Source organism: Canis lupus, chromosome 17 (genome assembly GCF_048164855.1).
Source record: "Canis lupus baileyi chromosome 17, mCanLup2.hap1, whole genome shotgun sequence".
NCBI classification, from domain to species: domain Eukaryota; kingdom Metazoa; phylum Chordata; class Mammalia; order Carnivora; family Canidae; genus Canis; species Canis lupus.
In genome coordinates this window covers 39,119,895-39,142,797 of record NC_132854.1, presented here as the reverse complement: position 1 = coordinate 39,142,797, position 22,903 = coordinate 39,119,895, and the positions used below count along the sequence as shown (strand labels likewise).

At 34.0% G+C, this 22,903-nt stretch overlaps 1 long non-coding RNA gene across 2 annotated transcripts in view; it reads left to right on the top strand.

Moving 5' to 3' along the window:
• Window positions 1-22,903, top strand: part of LOC140608036 (uncharacterized) — a 54,437-nt gene that overhangs the window by 12,813 nt on the left and 18,721 nt on the right. For both annotated transcript variants that reach the window (XR_012009982.1, XR_012009981.1), the window contains exon 2: window positions 10,097-10,165. This is a non-coding gene — a long non-coding RNA (uncharacterized lncRNA). The remainder of the gene's footprint in view (window positions 1-10,096; window positions 10,166-22,903) is intronic.

Genomic DNA, 22,903 nt, shown 5'->3' with positions numbered 1-22,903 from the left:
TTTTTTCAACTAATAATATACATAGAATGGACTTTCATGTCAGTACATGTATATTTACTCCTTGCTTCTGTTTAGAAGGAGATTACATTGAAAGAACATGTTTATTTCAGGATAACTAACATATTTGTATTATTGGTTCTCCCTTTCCAGTAATATAGTACATTTTATTAGGCCATTTAAATTAATACTTCTTTACTATTTGTTATTTTGTTCATTTACATGTTTCTCTAATTTCTGAAATTCATTCCCAAGTATCCAATCGTTTTTTTTTTCTTTTAAATTGTGTGTGTGTGTGTGTGTGTGTGTGTGTGAGTGAGTGAATGAGTTCCTAACTGATTATTGCTGGCATTTGAGAAAGCTATTACTTTGGTATGTTTTCTTGTATCTGGCTATTTCACTGAATACTCATTAGTTTTATTAGTTTTTAAGTGGTCCTTTTGCATTTACCAAGAATAGAAATATATTATGTGCAACTAATGACAATTTAGTTTTTTCCTTCTTGGTTCACCAATTTAAAAGTTTGCCAGCTTTCTCTCTCTAATTACCCTCTAGATGCTCCAGCTTCAGGCACTTGTGTATGCAGGTAAAGATGGCCAAGTAGCCACAGATCAGCTTCTTATAATAATCAGCTATTTTGACATCTATTATGAGGAGAAGACAGGGAATAGTAAATACTTGAGGCCAATATGAGAATAAACCAAAAATATTGTATTTTAGTAGGAGGCTACAAGTTTCCGAGTTTTAATTTCAGGACATCATGAAGATAGTGAAAGGTTCAAAAAGAACAGAGTGGAAATCGCATTGGGATTGTTTCAAACTCGGCATGTTCTTTCTATTGTGTGTCCTCACGGTATGTCACTTAAATGTTGCTCCTGTTATTTTACTTATCTTATGGCTAATAAACATGAAAGTAGAATACATGGTAGAAACTAGGTGAACGATGCTTTTGTTAATAAGGCTTATTTCTTTCTAGGAGTATTATATGCAAAGCAATTGTTTTCTGCCGTGTAAAACAATATGCTGTTTCTAGTGCTGATATTAAGGACTAAAAACACAGAGAAAGGTGTGTACTAAAAATGAAGCAAACCTAACGACAAGAACTGGGATGCAAAATTTTCAAGCGAATCTATTGTTTTGAACGGGAGCAAGCATATAATAAACATCACTGTCCAAGCCAAAGCACTTGGTGAAGAGTAAACTACAAGACACTGGGAGAATGGCATATAGGTTCCAAGAGTATTCAGATTCCTTTCAAAAACAGGCATAATATTCAGCTTCGCTACATTTTTTCTATTCATCTTTAGTAGTTTTGAAGCATGCTTGTTATAAATATGTGTGCATGTATTTAGATATATTCTTGAGTTCCCTAACTGTGCTATTACCAGGAGAGAGCTGCAAATTCATTGAAATATTCTGGACTCACTATCATAAAAATCAGTTACAAATGTTGCTCTAATGTTGACTTACTTAATCTTCATAAATAATGTATCCATTTTACCCAGCTATTGCTAAATCATTTAAGAACAAATTGCCAGTGTGAAAAGAGTTACACCATTACTATCCTTTCAAAAAATTATCTGCATTCATTTTATCTTTAAAAATATTTTATGAAATATTTTAAACATATAAAAAAGTTTAAAGAATAATTCTGCAGACATCAGTGTAAACATACACATACATTTCTTAACATTTTGCCATAGTTGCTTGTTTTTTTTTTAAGAAACGAAATACAACAGATGCAATTGAAACCGCTTTGTACTTTTTTCAATCACCTTTTCTTCCATCTTCATCTCAAGTTAATCAAGATCATGAAGTTGCTAAACAAACTACATCCACACATTTTAAAATATTTTAATAAGTCTGTATGTATCCATATAAAATGTACTGTTTTGTACTTTAAAAAATGGGGCACCTGGGTGGCTCAATCAGTTGAGTGTCTGACTCTTGATTCCGGCTTACATCATGATCTCAGGGGCCTGAGGCTGAGTCCTGCATTTGGGCTCTGTGGACAGTGGGGAGTCTGTATGGGATTTTCTCCCTTGCAACCCCCCTCAAATGAATAAATAAATCCTTAATATATACATATATATATATATACAAATTATGCCATGCTATTGATTTAGTTTTGCAACGTATCTTTTAAAATCAATGTTATGCTTCTGATATTTGTCCAAATTAATACCAATCTAGTCACTCATTTCAACTGCCCTGTAAATCATTCTATTAAATAAATACATTTATATTCAATATTTATTTCAATATTCTGAATTCTTAATATATTCAATATTCTGTTATTAATGGGCATTTAGTTTATTTCCATGTTTCCCTGTAAGATGCAATGCACATTGTTACACGTGCAGTGGTTTCTCTAGAGTGGTGCTTCTCAAATGTTAATTTGCATGTGGATCCACCTGGGATTCCTGTTAAAATTCACATACTGATTCAGTAGATATGGGATGGAGCCTGAGATTATAAATTTCTAACAAATTCCAAAGTGATGCCTCTGCTGCTTGTTCATGGAAAACAGAACAGAACACACTGAGTAGCAAAGCACTAGGATGTAGAGTTATATAGGATGTATAGTTATATATATATATAACATATATATGTGTGTGTGTGTGTACACATATTCTCTCTCTATATTATATATATTATATATATTATATCCTATATATATCCTGTGTGTGTGTGTGTACATGCATGCCCGTGCACCTATGAAGTACATATTGCAAACTGGCTCATTCAACGTTACTTAAACCACTTTTACATTTGGCTACCTCAACTTTAGAGTTTGTAAAGCAAACTGGATCCTGTATTCTGGATCCCCATCTCTTTTTCAGCTAGAGGTAGCCAATACGTTGTCAGTGCTGACTCAGTCATCTCTAACCTTTTCTTTGCCTGGGACTGTGGTGATTCTGGAGGTGCAGCAGCCACACATTAAGGAAAACAGAGTGATAAAATAGGTCTGGTTCCTTCAGGGCATGGTTAGCCATTGTTTCAGCGCTGGGATACCTGTCTGGATAATTTTTATTTTAATGCATGAGACAAACCTCTTCCTTGATTAAACCACTGTAATCTAGTTTACAGTTACTTATATGTGAACATCATTCTAAATGATACAATGTCTCTTAAACTTTTCTGGATATTGCCAAATTACTTTCCCAAGCGCTGCTGGCTGCTGTTATTTTACACTTCATCAGAAGTACGAGACAATTCCTAATTGTATTTTTTCCCCATCTTTGACAGTTCTTGACATTATCAAGTATCTAGAATTTCTTTCCATTATAATAATTATGAAAATGGTAAGTCAGTCGGAGAAGGACAAACATTATATGTTCTCATTCATTTGGGGAATATAAATAATAGTGAAAGGGAATATAAGGGAAGGGAGAAGAAATGTGTGGGAAATATCAGAAAGGGAGACAGAACGTAAAGACTGCTAACTCTGGGAAACGAACTAGGGGTGGTGGAAGGGGAGGAGGGCGGGGGGTGGGAGTGAATGGGTGACGGGCACTGGGGGTTATTCTGTATGTTAGTAAATTGAACACCAATAAAAAATAAATTAAAAAAAAAAGAAAATGGCATCTAATTGTGTTTTAACTTTCATTTCTGTGGACACTAGTGGCATATTTTTTTGTGTGTGTTCACTCTTTGTTTAGATTTCCTTCTGTGTGAGTTGTTTTTATTGTTGTCAATTTTCCTATTGGGTTATATGTCATCTTATTATTGATTTATTATTATTAGAGAAGTTCTTAATAAGTAATTCAAACTTTTGTTTTGTTATCTAGGCCTTGTAAGTGTTTTCTTTCAGATTGTAGCTTTTCTTTTCGCCTTGTTTTTGGTATCTTTATTTAGACAAAATGTAAGTCAATTATAGTCAAATTTATAAATATTTCCTTGTACATTTTGTGCTCTTTGTTTCTTCTTTAATATCCCTGAGGTCATATGTTCTTTTTAAAAAACTTATGAATGAATAAATTAATTTCTAAGTGAAATAAGTCAGAGAAAAACAAATACTACATGATACCACTTATATACAGAATGTAAAAAGGGTCACGTTTTCTTATACTTTCTTTTAAAATTTGAACATTTTGTTTTTCTCATTTAAATCGCAATCTACCTGGAATGGATTTTTGTCACACAGTAGGAGGAAAGAATCCAAGTTTATATGCATGTGAACAATGAGTTATCTTAAGTCTACTAAACAGAAAGTTCATTCTTTACTGCTTTTGTAAAGTCAAATCTGTCATTTCACATGTTGCCATTCTATTTTGTCGATCTATATTAATGATACACTGTCTTAATATGTGCTAGAGTGAGTCTTCCCAAATTTGTTCTTCAAAATCTACTTCACTATTCTTGCCCTTTTGTTTCCCAAGTAGATCTCCTGCAGTAATGTTTAAAGGGGCCAATCCTACTCCCACCCATGATTCCTAGATCCAAGCATTCCAGTTTCTCAGGACCTATCATCATATGTAAGTTTGTCATTCAAAGCAAATGAGAAAATTGCAACTCAACTCAGAAGAGATGTTAATCTGAGCTATTTCTTAGTGGTGACTTTTATTTCCAATCCATGATTCTATTAGGTTATGTTTTTGTAATGTAACATACTGTAGAAGCAGTGATTTCTGTGATTAAGAGCTCATTGTTCAAGCTCTTTTGCCATAAAATTGGTCCCTTGGTATGAGGCAATGCTGTATAGGATCCCATGCCAATAAGTCAGAGTTTCTCTTTGTCTCAAGATGATAATGTTCTCAGGGGCCCTGCAGCAGACAAGGAAGACAAACTTCTATCTGAGGTAGATGTCAATTCCAGTAAGAATGAATTGCTGCACATTCCAGGGTAGAAAGGGTCCATTATATTCAATCTGGCACCAGAGGTCTCTTTGAGGAATGGTGCTGAGATAAAGGACTCAGACTTGTTTTCTTCTGCTGGCAGGTTTATAGGTGGTGATAGTGAACATATGTCCTTGAGCCCGCATATGGTTTACAACCCTGCTACCATGTGCACTCTCTTCCTGGGCCCACTGTACAAGCATAAGAGATTATAAGGAAAGAGGCTGGTAGACATAGACTAGAAATATTCTGTCCAGCTCATTGTCACTCTCTTTTGACTCTAATTTTCCCAAATTTGTCCTTCAAATATCTGGACCAAACTGGTAAACCATCCATGCTTGCCTAGGCGTCATTGTATATTGGTACATAGGGCCATTTCCCCCCAAAATGACCAGTGTGCATGGCATATCATTCTTCCCATTGGGAAGACATTTCTTCCATCTCACAGTCTTCAGGGCTAGCCCTGAAAATGGATTGTGGTTTGAAAGTAGTCTGTTTTCCTCTAGTAACAACTTACCTGTAAAATAGAGCTAAATTAGTATCCACCTTTGTCAGTGAGACTTAGAGAACCCTCTAGGAGACTATAGGTGAAAAGCTGAAGGAGAGGTAGCAAACAGAGGTGGGTAACATGAGAGTCTGGGCTTCTTGTTTATATATCTTACTTATGACTTCTGGAACTTCAAGGACTCCCATCCCAAGTATATCATTTCTATTGTGTGATGAATTGCTGCTATATGCACCCAAAATTATGAGTCTCTGACTATAATGATACTTATTAATTGATGTCACATGGTCAGGCACCTGACCTTGGCTGGTGCCCAATACTACAAGGATTTGCTTCTTGCTTCATGCTACAGATGACAAGACTTTGCATAACTAGAGAACTTACTAGAAATATATATTCTTGAGCTCTAAGTCAGACCTACTAACCAGAAATACGAATGCACAATAAAGTTTAAGAACTGACTTATAAGAATATCCTTGCAGACCAATGATTACTGAAACCCTAAATGTTTCACTGATGTGGCAACCTCCAAGTTTTTGAAGACTTTATCTCTCATCTCCAAAGCATCCAGAAATCTTGTTCATCATCAGGTCCAATTAGCTTGGTGGACCTCAACTCTAAACATTCTGGAGTTTATCCTGAGTTTTTGTTTTCAATATTCATATTTTTTTCAAATATTTTCAATGGACTTTTTTAGTGTTGTCTGATATTGTCTCACTTCTGCAGTGTTTTTGCAGAAATGAATTTTTGAGTCTTATTCCCTCACCTCTTTAACAATATTAAATAGAAGTATGTAAAAGTTTTTACATGTTATCACATTATTCCTATTTAATTTAGTGTAAATTCATTTAGAGGAATTTGCTAGCTTTTCATTCTTCGCGTTTGTTAGAATTTTGATTTCCCAGGTTCATTTCGTGTGGTATGTGGCAGTAATTAGAGCAGTAATTTTTTCTCTATAGTTCTCTCTTTCTCATAACCCATCTTGTATACTGGATTTATTTATTTATTTTAAAAGATTTTATTTATTTTATTCATGAGAGACACAGGGAGAGAGAGAGAGGCAGAGACACAGGCAGAGGGAGAAGCAGGCTCCACGCAGGGAGCGGGATGTGGGACTCCATCCTAGGTCTCCAGGATCTCACCCTGGGCTGAAGCCAGCGCTAAATCGCTGAGGCACTCGAGCTGCCCTGTATACTGGATTTAAGTGCCTCCAAAGAATCCACAAGATCCATAATGTAGAGCCCATTCTGAAAGTGTCAGCTTGGAGCTCCTATCCTACAATGACACTGAGGATATGGTAAATTCAAATGCCATGCCAGAAGTAGACTGTTTTCCCAGTCTTGGTTGGGTTTTTGTCCACCTACTTCCCAGATTCATCATTTCTAATAAACCATAATTTTAGGCTTATTTTAGCTCCTTTCACTATCAGTGGAAATCCTCTTCAGCTGTGTTTTAAGAGGTGAGCCTATCTGTTGACCTCCACCCCATCTTATATAGTGCAGTTTCCATTTTTATTACTTTGACAGATTGAACTTCAGGTTTTTCTAGCTTACACTGATGCTCTAAACCCAGGAAGTACGTGACTTTACCTTCTATTAATTGCTTTACATTTACATTCTATATTTGGTAGTTGGAAATGCTTATTTTGCTGAACATTTAAAATCTCTTTACATGTATTTATATATCATTGCTACACATTTTGATGTAAGAGGTATGTATCAGAGAAATCAACATTTAAAGGTGTCAGTGTAAGAGTGATCTTAACCATGTTTTATTTTTTTCCTTTTTGATGCCTAAAAATAAACTTTTAAGCAAGGCAGAAAACATGTTCAAGATGAAGAAACCACACACCAATACTAGATGATACACCTAGAATACCTAACTAAAAGATAATATCAATAATAGCTAGGCTATCCTAGATGATAGAACTCCTAGTGTCTTCCCCTTCCTTTGAAACTATAAAGCAGGGGAAATTATTTTAGCTAGATAACATCCTGCACAATGGCCAAGCAGTAGCTGGGAATTACATTAATATGTATTAGTTTTGAGTGAAATTGTGTTTTCTACAGTATTTCCTTATTATCCAGCAGATCAGGTCCAAAAATCTGTTCTTCTTCAATATTTTCCATGAACTATCTGCTCCTTCCTAACCAAACATGTATCAAATTATTCTGTGACATTTCATCAAGCAGTACTACTCCTTTCTCCTGAAGACAAAACATACTTCTTGCTACTGTAATGGCATTGCTTTTTTTGGCTTGTCTTTCCATGGCATTCTGTAACATCTTTTCTTATCTATCTGTATCGTTCACATCCTCCACAAACCAGCCAACTCCAATCTTCTGTACTAAGTCTTCCAACTTTTTACGAGTCCCATGGTCGTTTGGTCTATTCCGCTTACGTTGCATTCATTTTTCTGTCCTGAGTTTTTATTTTTAACATTTTACCTCTGCATGTATTGGCACCCTATTTGAAATTTAAACACCTTGAGAAGAAAAAATGTGTCTTAACTTCCTTGAATATTCCACAGTGCCTGGTCAAATGCAAAACACTTTTTTGATGGTCTGATTTGATGAGAGGTCTAGGGACATAACAATCATAGGCACATTATTATTTTCTCCCTTGGTAGCTTCACCATACCCTACCCTTTCTTTTGTTTGTTCATAGATAACCATGTGGTTTCTATCAGGAATAATTGGAAGGAAGGATTGAAATTGTTTCATCTTTATTTTTTTAAAGATCTATTTATTTATTTGAGGGGAGGGAGTATAAATAGGGGTGGGGGAGTAGGCAGACAGAGAAGGAGAGAATCTAAAGCTGACTCGGTGTTAAGTGTGTAGCCCTACACTGGGCTCAATCTAATGACTCTGGGATCATAACCTGAGCTGAAATCAAGAGTCAGCCATTTAGCTAAGTGACCCACATAAGTGCCCCTGTTTCCTCTTTAGTTGAGGTAGTAGCCCATTTTTCCACCATACATCATCATTTTGATATTCAGAAATAATATTTGGTTATACAACTTTTAAGTTTCAAGCATTCCACATATCAATTATCAGTCAATAGTTAAGTATTGTCTCTGACTTCTTGCTTTAAAGCAAACTATGCTAGACATTTTATATCTTTACTATACAGAAAACATAGTCATAACGTTAACATTGATGTTAAAACTATACAATTAAATTATATTTATAAGAATAATTCACAAAATTAAAATAAGATCCTATGTATCATTTCCAATATTTTCTATGCATTCTTATATTTTATGAAAAAGATATATAGGGAATATATATATATATATCAATGGTAATTGCATAGCATATAACTTGGAAGACTCCAGAGAAAATGGAAAGAATAATATTTGGGACAAAGTTTAAAGTACGTTATACTCTTAAGTGAATCAACTGGTATATTTTCTACATGATTCGTGTCTTCTAAATGTCTAAGAATTGCGAGAAAAAAGAAATTCAGTGAATTTCAGGCAATTTATATAATGGTGTTCCAGTTTTTGCAGTGTAAGCAAGCAATGGTAAAATGTGTTATCTTCCTCATTATGCCGACTTAATGTATTAGTTTGTAGCATATGGCATGTGAGCCTCATGATAGGAGAATAAGCTTAGGTTTTTATTCCGTCTACCAATAGGTGCCAGCATTCATTCAGTTCCCTCCAGGCATGGTAATTGTTCACAAAACAGCAGGAAGCACATCTACACTCATGGCAATGGCTGAGAAATTGAGTTCATCTCACATTTTTCTTTCAAGCTTTTATTACACCGTGTATTTCAGAGTAGTGACTTGATTTTTATGCAATTTAATCCTCTTGCTGTGAGCATCATCTTTGAGAACTTATGATCTTTCAGTTCATTCTTCATTCAATAATGTGTTTATGTGCTCTGTATACAGCATTATTTTGATACCAACCATTCTGTCAAATGTTCCAAAATGAATCAATTCATACAAACTGGGCCAAATAAATCAGTCCTCAGAAATATGCTATCAATTCCATTACACAAGTGAAAGGTAGAAACACTGTATTTCAGTAAAAAGTAGAATTGTAGACACTAAAATATGCATTACTAACATAGCAACCCTCTTATTTTGGTATTTACTGCTTCTAACTGATTCTTTTTTGGATAGTAATTACCATAATATAATTTAAGTTCTGACTGGGATATGGAATGTCTCCATAAGTTTGGCCATTTCAGGTAAAACATCATAGAAGAGGTTTCAGACTACCAAAATATAGTATTATCATATTAGGATATCTAAAAGATCAGAGAGATAGAAAGAAATAAGTATTTTCTATACGTGAAATTTGAGGAACAAAACAAACAGAGGGGAGAAGAGAGAGGAAGGCAAACCAAGAACAGACTCTAAACTACAGAGAACAAACTGATGGTTACCAGAGGGCAGATAGGTGGGGCATGGGTGAAATAGGCCATGGGGATTAAGGAGGGCACCTGTGATGAGCACCAGGTATTGTATGGAAAGTGTTGAATCACTACATTGCTTGAAACTAATATTACACTGTATCTTAACTAACTGGAATTTAAATAAAAACTTCAAAAAAAATAAAGTATTTTTTTAGAAATGAAGAGAAACTCCCAAAATCAATAATCATGTTTTAAACCTTACAAGAGTACCAATTATATTACTATAGCCATGCTATGTATCAAAACACACTCTTGGCAAAATCATTATATGACAATCAGGTTTTTGATCGCAAGCAGCAAAACCCAACTCTGACTCTCTTATGCAGGAAATAACACATTTTGGAAGACTGGTAGGTCTTGGAAACCACCAGAAGATTGGAGAATTTGACCAGAAGGTAAGCCAAAGCCAGGGGACATAAGGTTGTGGGAACCAGCCTCCTTTAAGAAGGACATACTCTTCAATTACAACTAAGATAACTGCAAATTTATGAACTTCAAGCAAACCAACCTTTTCAGTATCTGTTCATTCATTAGTCACTTAGTTACGTGCTTTCCTATGGTTTCCAACAGCTTCATTTTTACAATCACTTTTTAACATACATTAACATTGTGAGGTACATAAGGTACATATGATTTTCTATATTTTATAGACAAAGATAATAATATCTAAAATGTTTAACTTGCTTGTGTGGTTAAAACTCAGTATTTGACCAAGATTGAGTGTTCTTTCTACTACATTTATTTATTTATTTATTTTTTTTTTTTCTAAATTTTTTATTTATTTATGATAGTCACAGAGAGAGAGAGAGAGAGGCAGAGACACAGGCAGAGGGAGAAGCAGGCTCCATGCACCGGGAGCCCGACGTGGGATTCGATCCCGGGTCTCCAGGATCGCGCCCTGGGCCAAAGGCAGGCGCCAAACCGCTGCGCCACCCAAGGATCCCCTCTTTCTACTACATTTATATAGGTATATTTCTATATTTTCCTTTCTGACTTGCTTTCCTTAAGTAATGTCGGACAAAATGTATAATTAACTAATACAGTTCTTGTATTTCAATTTTTTATATGTTAACAAATGCTACTCGTGAAAAGAATGAAAAATACATAATGTGACTTGGGGACATATGTTTACTCAGTGTGAATTATTTCCTAAAATACCTATTGCGGTCAGGATTCAAAATTGCTAATGAAAACTGTCTTGTTTGAGGTTAAATTTAGCTGATTCCCAACAGTTGTTTTCATATTTTTACCCACTTTAGAATGAATTCTAGAGCAAAATAAATTAGCTTATTTCAGTCTTCATTTTCTAAAATAATTTCTGAAGATAATTTTGAATATTACATATACAAAGACTTGAACCGATTGCAGATTGATCATCTTTACTTTTATAAGCTTGGATTTCCAGAGTTCTCTACTTTATAATCTGTGACCCAAGCCCATGACTTATGTGGAGTTAGTTTAGAAGTAAAGAAAACTGGGATCCCTGGGTGGCGCAGCGGTTTGGAGCCTGCCTTTGGCCCAGGGCGCGATCCTGGAGACCCGGGATCGAATCCCACGTCAGGCTCCCGGTGCATGGAGCCTGCTTCTCCCTCTGCCTGTGTCTCTGCCTCTCTCTCTCTCTCTCTCTCTCTGTGACTATCATTAATAAAAAAAAATCTTTAAAAAAAAAAAAAAAGAAGTAAAGAAAACTACTTAAGAGCTCTCTGGAGTAGCTGTGTGCCATGTAGGGTGTACCATTTTCATCTACAAAACTGATTATGCTTTAAGTGCTGGGTAGTGGGGTAGAGGCACAGAACTTTCCAACTGCTTCTGCTACATGAGAATTTTTTTCACTGTTTTGTTCCCAAAATCCTCGGGTTTGAACTGCTTGGAATTCTTTTGCAGCCATTTTCACACCTTTGTACTGTAACAAAATAGTTACCAGTGCTAGCCAGGACATCTGTCCTCAGCAAAGACATTATAGGTCAGCTAAACTGTCATGTAAAACATCTGCTGAAGTAGAGAAAACCAGCATAATAAGGAATATGCAACATTTAAGTATGGTTGAAATGTTTCACATTCAAAATGATTTTTATTATCCAGATATTTGGAAAAAAAAAAAGACTGTCTTTTGTAATTATATGAAAGTTAGTGAAAGGATTGCTTTATGTTGGTCACTTTTAAGGATACCTCAAGGCTAACATGATTTTGTGGATATAACATCCATCTCTTGGGAAAGTATTAAACTATTTGTGTCAACAACAGTCTTAGATTTATTTTGAAACAAAGTAATACCTTGAACATTGCTAGGATTGTAAACAATGGCCAATTAGCTTGGTTTGTTTAGTAGGTGAGAATCAGCTTTTCTTTCAACATCTATGGAGGAGTTATCAAATTATGTAATTGAAACTTGCTTAAATGAGAAAATTTGTATGATGTATTAAGAATCCTATCTGGCATCTATTAAGCTCCCATATTATTCAAAAGGAAATAAATATATCACGAGCTGCTCGTGATTTTATATCCTACATTGTTCTTAAAGCTACTTGAGAAGCAAATAGGACACATTTGTTAAATTCTCATCCCAAATTGTCCTCCCATCACAGTGGGAATAAAAGAATAAATTGTGTTTATAGTACAATACAGGTGAAGTAAGAAAATAGAGGTATAATAATTTTGGTACTTAAGACATCAGAAAGAGTATAATCATAGACTTTTTTTTTCAACATAGTAAATGAGATAAATAGTAAATAAAATAATGTTTTGGTGAAGTTTCAAATAATAGCTCCTTCTCCAAATTCCTCATGGTCCTTCACATTAGATATATCATTTTCCATCTTTCTGGAAAAGGCAAACTATTGTATTGCTATACTCCAGGACAAAGTATATATAGTTGGAGCAACATTTCACAGCCTATATATTCTTTTTGATATGAAGTGGCCATCATGCATTATCTGCTTGCTGAGGGAGATGAGGCAGGCTGGTGAATATCACCTAGATAAGTCAAAGTATATTGAAAATAATAAAAGACAGTATCTCTAGCTTCTGTTTCTGTACATGCCATACAATAGCCGGAAAGAAACAAATTTTTGAATTGCAAGCAGTTTTCCACCAAACATAAGTGCAACCCCATCTTTATTTCAGGTTACCTAAACACTGTCACCAGTCTTCTGCTTGAACATGTAGATCAATAGGAAAATTACTACCTCATAAGATACCCCATTCAGTTTCTTTTCTATGAAGTTACTTTTAAATGAGTCTCATTGCTCTGGGTGCTAGGTCTTTTATACATTCAAAAGAGATGTGATGTATTCCTTCTAACCTCATCTACTTCATACAAAGTCTTCGCTTTTCCAGGTAAGTATACTCTCACTTTTACAGGTTATATTCCCTATAATGCTTTCTAGACCCTCTCTAATATCTAGCAAAGTATTTGGCATTTATCAGCATGCTGGTATATGATAAGTTGAAATTAAACTAATTGCTCTCTTCAACATGTAATTGCCAATGTTCTTTGTAAAAAAAGTATCCAGAATTGAACACTAGGTATGTAGAACATAGTGGAGTATTGCTTCACTTGATCTAAAAGTAATAATTCTCTTATTTTTTAAATATTATTTATTTATTTATTTATTTATTTATTTATTTATTTGAGAGAGACAGAGAGAGCGTAAGTGAGGGCGGGGGAGGCAGAGAGAGAAGGACAAGCAGACTCTGCACTAAGCAGGGAGCCCTCCGTGGGGCTCCATCCCAGGACCCTGAGATCATAACCTGAGCCGAAGGCAGACACTTAACCCACTAAGCCACCAAGATGCCCCGAAAAGCCATAATTCTTTTAATTGATTATTCATTGCATTAGAATTTGAGGCATCAAATGATATCATTCTCATATAGACAGAATTATTTCCACAGATATTTTTGTTAGATTTTGCCTTCCACATTCTCTACTTACCTTCCTGAATTTGTTTTAATTATAATTGAAATCTGCATTATTCATTTTGTCTCAATATTTATACCCATTATTTCAGTATGTCAGAGTGTACTTAAAAATTTTCGACCTACCTATGTACTCTTAAGTTTGGCTTTATGCAAAGGACCATTATTTGAAGGAAGAACAATTATAGAAAATTACCTAGCAGTTTTAATTGAAATCTCCCAGTACAGAGCCATGAACTCAGAAATTCTTGCTAGCATTCATATTGAGAATCTCAATTATTAATTCAGGCAAGTTGAAGATAAATTTCTGTGCCTCAGCTACTTTTCTGTTCCTCAGCTACTATAGTACAGGATGTGCTATAAATCCTCATACTACATTCCCATTCTGAAACATCTCACTGCTACTTAACACAGAAACATTCATGTTGCCCAATCCATCGGTGTCCCAAACTATTATCTGATGGCAACTGCTACTGAAGTGACACCTATGTGGTACCACCCTCTCTCCTAATATCTGTAACTTGAACTTTCCCTTAAAATCCTCTTCTGTGTGGCTGTCTAACTCCTGTATGGGTCTGTATGGCCCAGACAGCACCATACCCCACCAAACACCAGTTCTGATTTTTAAAAGTCATCATAATAAAGAAAATATTTCAAGATGCTTCTTTTTAGGGTATTTTTATGGTAAGATTTCTGTACTCAGAAGAATCTTTGAATGAGAAATTTATTTCATGCTATTTAGGACTCTAGTTTGTTTAAGTCTGGGTTAGAACTGTTTTGGTTTTGGGGTTTTGAATTGATTTGGGTCGTGCAGTACAGAATACCCAATTTCTAGGGAATCATATGCAGGAAGAGATACAATTCTGCCTTTATTCATTCTTCAGTGTTTTTCATGGCCCTGGAAATGCTGTGTCGATTTTTATATGATTATTATAGCAAACATCTGGAATACCAGATGTGAGCAGACACATTCAGGGGCATTTAATCTATACATTTAAGAATGAGTCAAGTTAATCAGAAAACTCATTTCATTTCTGAAAATGAGTTAGATAAGCCAAATCAATAGTAAAAGTCTATACAATCTGGAAGACAAAAGATTTAAAAAGAGACCATATGGCACTTAAGACAAGAAATTGTACGTGACTCTGTGTGTGTGTGTGTGTGTGTGTGTGTGTCCATACAGAAATACAAACTTTTTTGCAAGTCATATATATCCCTGAGAAAAGAAGGTTACTAAATATTCCAAAAAAATAATACTTGCTTATATTATCTTAACTCCATTAATTATATACTAATTGCATTTAGGAACATGGATCAGACACAAATATTTTAGTAAATATGTCTGAAGAATTATACTGTATATTTAATACACTATATTTTAAGTTTCAGAGAGATTTTTACCTTCATCACTTATCTTCTGATTACTGAAACTTATATTAATAAAGTATATGAATATATATGATCAATAAATGCATATATTATGTAAACTTTGACCGTCTTTCAGAAATTCTACTAATAGAGATTTAATTTAAGGAGGCATTTCATTTGAGCATATTTAGTGCTTAAGTTATCAAACAACGATGACTGCTAAAAGTATTAAGCAACTCTGGTTTTAGAAGAAAAAAAGATTATATATGCCATCTTGAGATATTTGGAGACAGCTAAATTCACATATGAGGAAACTTGTCCATGATCAAGACTCGGGGATTTAGAATTTCATAATTCAACTCTGCTCATTATGGAAACAAAGATGAGACTTTTCTTCATGTCAACCAGTCCATTAAAATATTACCCCATTTTTTCTTGCAATATTTTATAAGGATTTATTTTCATACTTGAGTATGTAAAAGAACCTCCTTGAGAGTTAGCCAAATACAGATTTCTGTGTCCCACAGACCTAAGAAATAAAAATTTCTAGTTCTTGAGACTCCAAAATCTGTATTTTCATAAGCACTTCAGAAAATTTTGATGTTACTATACTGTCTCTGGTGTTCATATAAATGTAGAATATGTAAATTATCATAAATGCACAAAGTCATTTGCATAATCCATATATTTTATTCATCTCATGTGGCTTATATTCTGGTGTAGATGCTTCATTTTGTTTTTTCAGTAGATACCAGTTGAGAGTCTACTATGTTTCAACCCTGTACTAAGTCTGGTAATACAAAGATGAAGACCTTTTCCTAAAGGGATTTCGAATCTAATAAAAAAGACACCTAATTTAACAAATACTGATATTAAAGCTTGGTAAACAGAAAAATAAACACAGCATAGTGGTGGCAGAATGGATATTTTAAATTTGAGGTTTTAGAGAAAAGCAGAAAGGAGGATGTCTCTTCCACCTCTCAGACGGGTCAGAGAGTTATTTTGTAGAAGTAATGCCTGAGCTAGAGCCTGAAAGAAATAGGAACAAATTGGGTTAGGTGTTCTATTCAGAGGGAACAGCATGAACAAATGTAGAGAGGTGTAATGTACTTCAGAAGTAGAGAGTGTAATTGGGAAATAATTGGAAAGGAAGGTGCGGGGAGGTTTGTACTGATCAATGAAGTGCCTTTAAATCATGGTGAAATATGTGGATATTAGCTTGTAGGCAATGGAACCATTGCAGGATTTTAAGAAGACTAATATGATCAGACTCGTGTTTTAGAAAAAAAATCAATTAAGTGACAGTATGATGAAATTGGAGGCAGAGACCATTTAATACTTCAGAAAACAAAAAGCAGGGGCTTGAAGGATTGCAGTAATCATGGGGGTGAAAAGAGAAATCTTTTCATGATTTTACAATTCTATAATACAATGAACTTAGTTAATGTATAAAAGCAGCCCCAATCCAATTGGAAAAAACACAGAGGTCTTCAGAATGAAAATAAGTGATCATGCACAAAATATATAGGTAATATAAGACCTGGATAGAAAACACAATAATTAAATTGACTGTACCAGAGGCCTGTAGAAATTTAAAGCTACAGTAAAGCCTAGAATCATCTTGTCCAAACCAAAGAGAGCTAGTTGTACTTGTGGATTGCAGGATGCGTGATGAGGGACCGAGGTGGGTTCACCGAAAAACTCTGAGCCTGACGCTGAAGGTTTCTGCCCTGTTGCAGGGACCCAAAGAGCCATTTGTCTACTTTAAAAAGGAATTGCTGTAATGAAAAAGAGTGAGGAGTTTGAGTTGGTTATAGTGTTCGACCTTACAAAGAAACATAATAGTAAAGTCAACATTTTTACTTTTTATTTCCTGTATTTGTCTCTTTAAAGGGATTATGGAGATTATTTTTTTTTTTTTTTTTTTTTTTTTTTTTTTTTTTTTTTTTTTTTTTTTTTTTTTGGAGATTATTTTCATACTGATAGCAGTCTTTACAGACTTCTTGCAAGGATTAAAAAATAAGTGATTGAGTTTAATTATAAGAATGTTCATGTTTCATGTAACAACAATTTTTTCATGAATCTCTGTTTTAGATTATATTAATCATATGCAAACCCTGACATACATGTTACTGTCTATTCACATACATGAACATATATACACACATATACATGTGCATACATGTATTTATATATGTCTGTACATAAAAAACATACAGATATTTATGCACATATTGAATGTAAAATACATAGTTTATATTTTCTTTGTACCACAAGTACTGTCTAGTGTGCTGGACAAAAACAGCATATATATATGTGTGTGTGTCATACATACATATCATTCAGTGAAATATATATATCTTTCAATAATAACAAAGAAAAATGTCAGTATGTTTTTTTATATTCAAATTTACCTCTTGTTGTTTTCCTAATTCTGGAAAAAAGCAAAAGAGAATAAAAACAGTTTTACTACTTAATGAATAGTTAACAAACACACATATATGTATTTAATCTGGCAGCGACAAATGTTACACATTTTATTATCATAAAAAAATTATATTTTCATTATGAGGCTCTTTAAATATACTTTTGGCAAACACACGTGTATTTATTCTGTAAAATGGCTTTTATTTATTTATTATTATTTTTTTGTAAAATGGCTTTTAAAGTATAGTTTTAACCTAAAGTTTAGGGCATAGTCACAATTTACTGGTATAAAATAATGTTAAATGTGAAATCTATTCTCATCAAAACCAATCTAGTTTTTCACTCTATTTTAAAATCTTGAGATAAAAGAGTAAATCAGAATGAAAATTCCATGTATTTTATATTATTTATGATGATGTTGAGAATGTCATTTTCACAAACATTAAGATTTACATATTCTCTTGGTTTTAAGAAAGTCTGTAATAATGGTGCATTGAATTTCATAATTTAGAATATTGCCAGTAACAGGAAGACTTGAGCCCCAAATTATCTAATGTAGTGGTATCCAATATTAACATACGTACAACATTAGCTTTTGGAGGTTTTTTTAAACAGTCATCGATAGAACCCACACAAAGTCTAACACATGTATTTAGATACCACAAAATTCAGCAGTTTTATGAAATATTAATGTAGTTTTGCAAGTCATTTTAAAATTCAGTGGTTAATAATTGATTAGTCTATAAAACAGATGTATTGCACAACAGCATCAACACTATATCAAATTTACTTGAAAAATTAAATTTGACCTAACCTCCTACTCTTTTTTTTTTTTTAAAGGGGAGAACAATTAAAGTAGTTCTTCTTCTTTTTTTTTTAATCCATGGCATTCTGAAACCTAAGTTCTCTCCGCTCATTCTCTTGTTCCTTATTAAAACCTAATGTAGCATGGAGACATCTTAGAGAAAAATAAAGGAAAGACATGATAATGATAAACCCAAAATGATAAATCATCGTTAATGAATAAATATACAATGAGGCGAGGTAAACACTTGGGAGAGGGAATCATAGCAAACTTTCTAGCCTGCCAGTTGCTCTAAAGGTAGTTGGTCACTAGAGTCAATATCTATAAAATTATCTTCAAATCCACAAAGCCAATCTTAATTTTGTGTTTTTTTTTCTCCCTAGAATTCAGACAAAACTAAAGTGTTCATAGTATTAATTTTTAATTTCATAAGGATGGGGAGGATAATGTATCTTGACAGAATTAAGGCTCAGAAGTCAAGGAGGATTAGTCTAAAAAAGCCCACCAGTTTTTGCCACAAGATTAGGTAAATATGGAAGATTTGCCTAAACATTCTATGACATCAGCAGATGGAATGCACCTGCCCTTATAACCCAAACCAAAGCAAACCAAAATCTCTCTCCCTTCCTCTCTCTGTCTCTCTCTGTATCTTTCTACCTCATCTGTCTCTGGTGCTCTGTCTCTATCTCTGTCCCTTTCTCTTTTCTCTCTCTCTCTCTCTCTCTCTCTCTCTCTCTCCCATTCTTGTGCGTGTGTGTGAGGGGTTAGATATCTTTCAATCCTTTGCCTCAACATTACATGCTGAGGCTGACTTTATTCTTTTTTTATTATGAAATAGTTGTTAAATAAAAAGTGTTAGATACGTGTGTAAATTATGAAGCATAATAGTAAATCTGTAAAGATCTGTGAACTCGTTCTCCATTTAAAGAAAGGGAACATTTCCAATTTAAAAAAAAAGATTTTATTAATGAGAGACACACAGAGAGAGGCAGAGACATAGGCAGAGGGAGAAGCAGGTTCCCTGCAAAGACCTGGATGCGGAACTCAATCCCAGACCAGGGATCATGCCCTGAGCCAAAGGCAGATGCTCAACCACTGAGCCACCCAGGCGTCCCAACATTTCCAATTCTTTTGTGGGTTTTTATCAGTCTATCTTTCTGCTTTTATTTCAGAAAAAGAAACTACACATGCACACATACACACACATTTTTAAATTAGTTTGTTTTATCAAGTTCTTTATTTTTGTAATGTATTTATTATTTAGATATGTACCACATTTTTTAAATGTTCAGTTTTTGCTTTATCATATAAAATGTTTTCATAATGTATATATACTTTTATCTTTACAATTTTGATTCCCATTGCTATAATGCAATTTTTCCAGTTGTATAATATTAAACACAACACTTCTCTGGCATTCTTTTTCATGTTTCCTGAGACAAAAGCACAAAGCTTACTTGTTTACAAGATGTCACTGAGTTATTTTCCAGAGCGATTATAATGGTTTTGACCCATAAGCAGTATTTGAGAGTTTCTGAGCAGAAGTGTGCTAGCATTTCTTATTCTTACAAATTTGAGCTCTTGCCAGGTTAATGGTTCAGAATATTATTTCATTGTAGTTTTGATTATAAATTTTGTGTTACTTAAGGTTGAGCCTATTTTCACATATTTATTCACTATTTGTACTATGATATACTTGTTTTTGACTTTTGACCATTTCTCTATTAGATTGTATTTTCACATTAGTTTTTGCTACCTTTTTTTTTCTATCAACTCATCCTTTGTTGATTAGATGTAAAGCAAATATTTTCTCCCAACTTGTGGGTTATTGTTTTTCCTTCCTGATGCTGCCCACACTTACTTTTAAAATAAGTCCTCAAAGGGGTTGCCTGGATGGCTCAGTTGGTAAAGCATGCAACTCTTGATCTTGGGGTCATGAGTTCAAGCCCCACATGGGACATTAGAGCTTACTTAAGAAAATAAATAAAATAAAATGTAAAAAATATATAATAAGTCCTGATGACATAAACTTCAAATAACTAAATGAAAGTGTTTTTCCTTAAAATTCCTGAAAGTCTTTGACAGTTCAAAGCAGCACAAGTCAGTAGATTACTGAACAGTAACTTGCGTGAATAAGAAAGACATTGTCTTCACTTTGTGGTGATGACTTGAGCAACATACAATATGGGGATGAACACAAAGATCTAACTTCAGATTACAGTAGCTATTCCTGAGATGTAGCAGAAGGAGAAAAACCCTTTAGATGTATTCGAATTATTTATATTAATATTATGAATTATTACAAAGAGTATGAGGAAGAGAAAAAGACAAGAGGTATTTGGAGACTAAAACTATGAATTTTTAAAACTGTTAGAACATATTTATCTAACAGTTATGCTGATCCTATTATTGTCCCAAGAGTATTAGTCCCAGAAAAATGATTGTAAATTATAGTTAAAAAATTTCAGATAAATTCAATGGAAGGCTTTCACAACCGTTGGTGACAAATATATATGAAATATTTAGGTTTCTTTAGATTATGGTAACAGCTTTGTCAATTTAAGTTTTGAAATCCCACAATTGAAATGAAGTGATATAAAGGTGTTTAGAAGAGCTCACATATCAATGTTGGAAGACAATTAATCATGACATTTTTGCACATGTATCAACTCCTGAATTTAACTGGAAGCATGTTGGTATAGCAAACAGCCATGGAAAATAGAAATAGTGTTCCCCTTCAGGGTTGTAGACAGGTTTGTTGGAATTTTTAAAAAGATAATGTTTCTCTCCTGGGAAAGTGTGGACCAGTTTGCTAGTGGCCCCTCTGAAAAGACTGGGGTTTCCTAAGCTCAGGGTTCTTTAACTGTGACACTATCACTGTGTGCAATCTCCAGCTCAGTGCAGCTCTGCTTCAACTTTATGGAACCTGGTTGGAGATTGAGGGAGCTGGAAGGGGCCTGGGGAACTGATACACTGTCTCCTGCTGGTGTGAAATAAAGTGATAGTGTCCTTTGTCTCTGACCCACGAGTCTCAAGTCTTCTGTCAGCATCTATGAAAATGTGGCAGGCTAACATATTAGTTTGCAAAAGAGTAATACCTCAGATCTTGCATGGTTCTTGGAATATAAAATGATGCTTTTTTCACTATCATTTCTTGGTAAATGCACACTTAAATGTCTATCACTGCTCCTCATTCTTATGGAACCTCCTAATGGTTCCTACAACAATAAAATGGCTTAGGAATTCTTGTGGAACTAGAGAAAAAATTATCCTGAGTGTGAATGTTTCTCGGTTATCCTATACCAGTTTCTTTCAAAATTGTTATTGTAGTAAATCTTCAAACCCAAAGAGTAGAATTTTCTAAGATGACTGGTGTGGTGAGGAGAAATGTAACATGGTTCTGACCACTTAGAACTACCTTAAGTCAGAAAAGTTATTATTTACATCTTCTTTGTACAAAGGATGTTGAATCTAGCATCAAAATTTGTAATGGACCAAGATAAATACTAAAATATATTGAGTTTAATTGTGGGAAATGTGAGACTTCTAGTTTATATACATGTGTACCCTAAACAAGAGATAAGGAGATTTCAGGGAAATCTCTCTTACTTTTGCTTTAGTAAGAAACACATAAAAAGTTCTTAAATAAGTAATCCATACTTTATAATATATAATAAAAGAGGTTTAATTATGGATATGAATTATATTTTCTATTTAGTCTTTCAATGTGACTGGATGCTTATGCAGGATGTTGTAAGAAGGATTTCCTACAGATGGCATATAATGATTCATAAGATCACTTCCAACTCTAAGACTCAATGATTTTACAACTTTTTATAGAAATTTTAAAAAATCTACACAAGTATTTCTAATTATATGTTTTTCTAACAATCTAATTGCAAGTTTATATTTTATGCATCACTAGAATAATTCTACTAATGGAATCCTCTTGTACTTAATGTGTCACAAGATTCTTCAGTTTCATCCCTTACATATGCTAAAAATAAAGCAAGTTTTAAGGTATTTCAGGTATTCTATACATTTGGTTTTACATAAATGCCTAAAAACTTGTGCATTCAGAAAACTTAACTCATTCGAATAAAGCCTATAAACTCAGAGATTGTATATACATTTACTTGATCTTTGTGACTTTTCATGGTAAAAACAAAGTTGGATATCTCTTCAAGAAACAAGGTTTTTCAGAGCCCCATGGATTTATTTATAAGGACATTCCTTAAAGAAACATCCAGTTTCATTTTTTAAAAAAGATTTATTTATTTATTTTAGAGAGAGACTGAGAGAGAGTGAAGTAGGGCCAGTGGGAGAGGGAGAGAGAAAATCTTAAGCAGACTCCATGCTGAGGCCAGAGCCCCAGGCTGGGCTCAATCTTACGATCCTGAGATCAGGACCTGAACCAAAACCAAAAGTCAGAGGCTTAACCGACTGAGCCACCCAGGCACTTCTCAACTTCATTTTTAAAAATTAAGATTAAAAAATTTTAATGTATAATTTCAAACTTAAAAATGCCAAGGGTAACAAATATATACTAAAGTTTCAAAGACAACAAATATTGGTCTGAAAATATATCTCTGTGTCTTAGTAACACAGAAAACCTGGG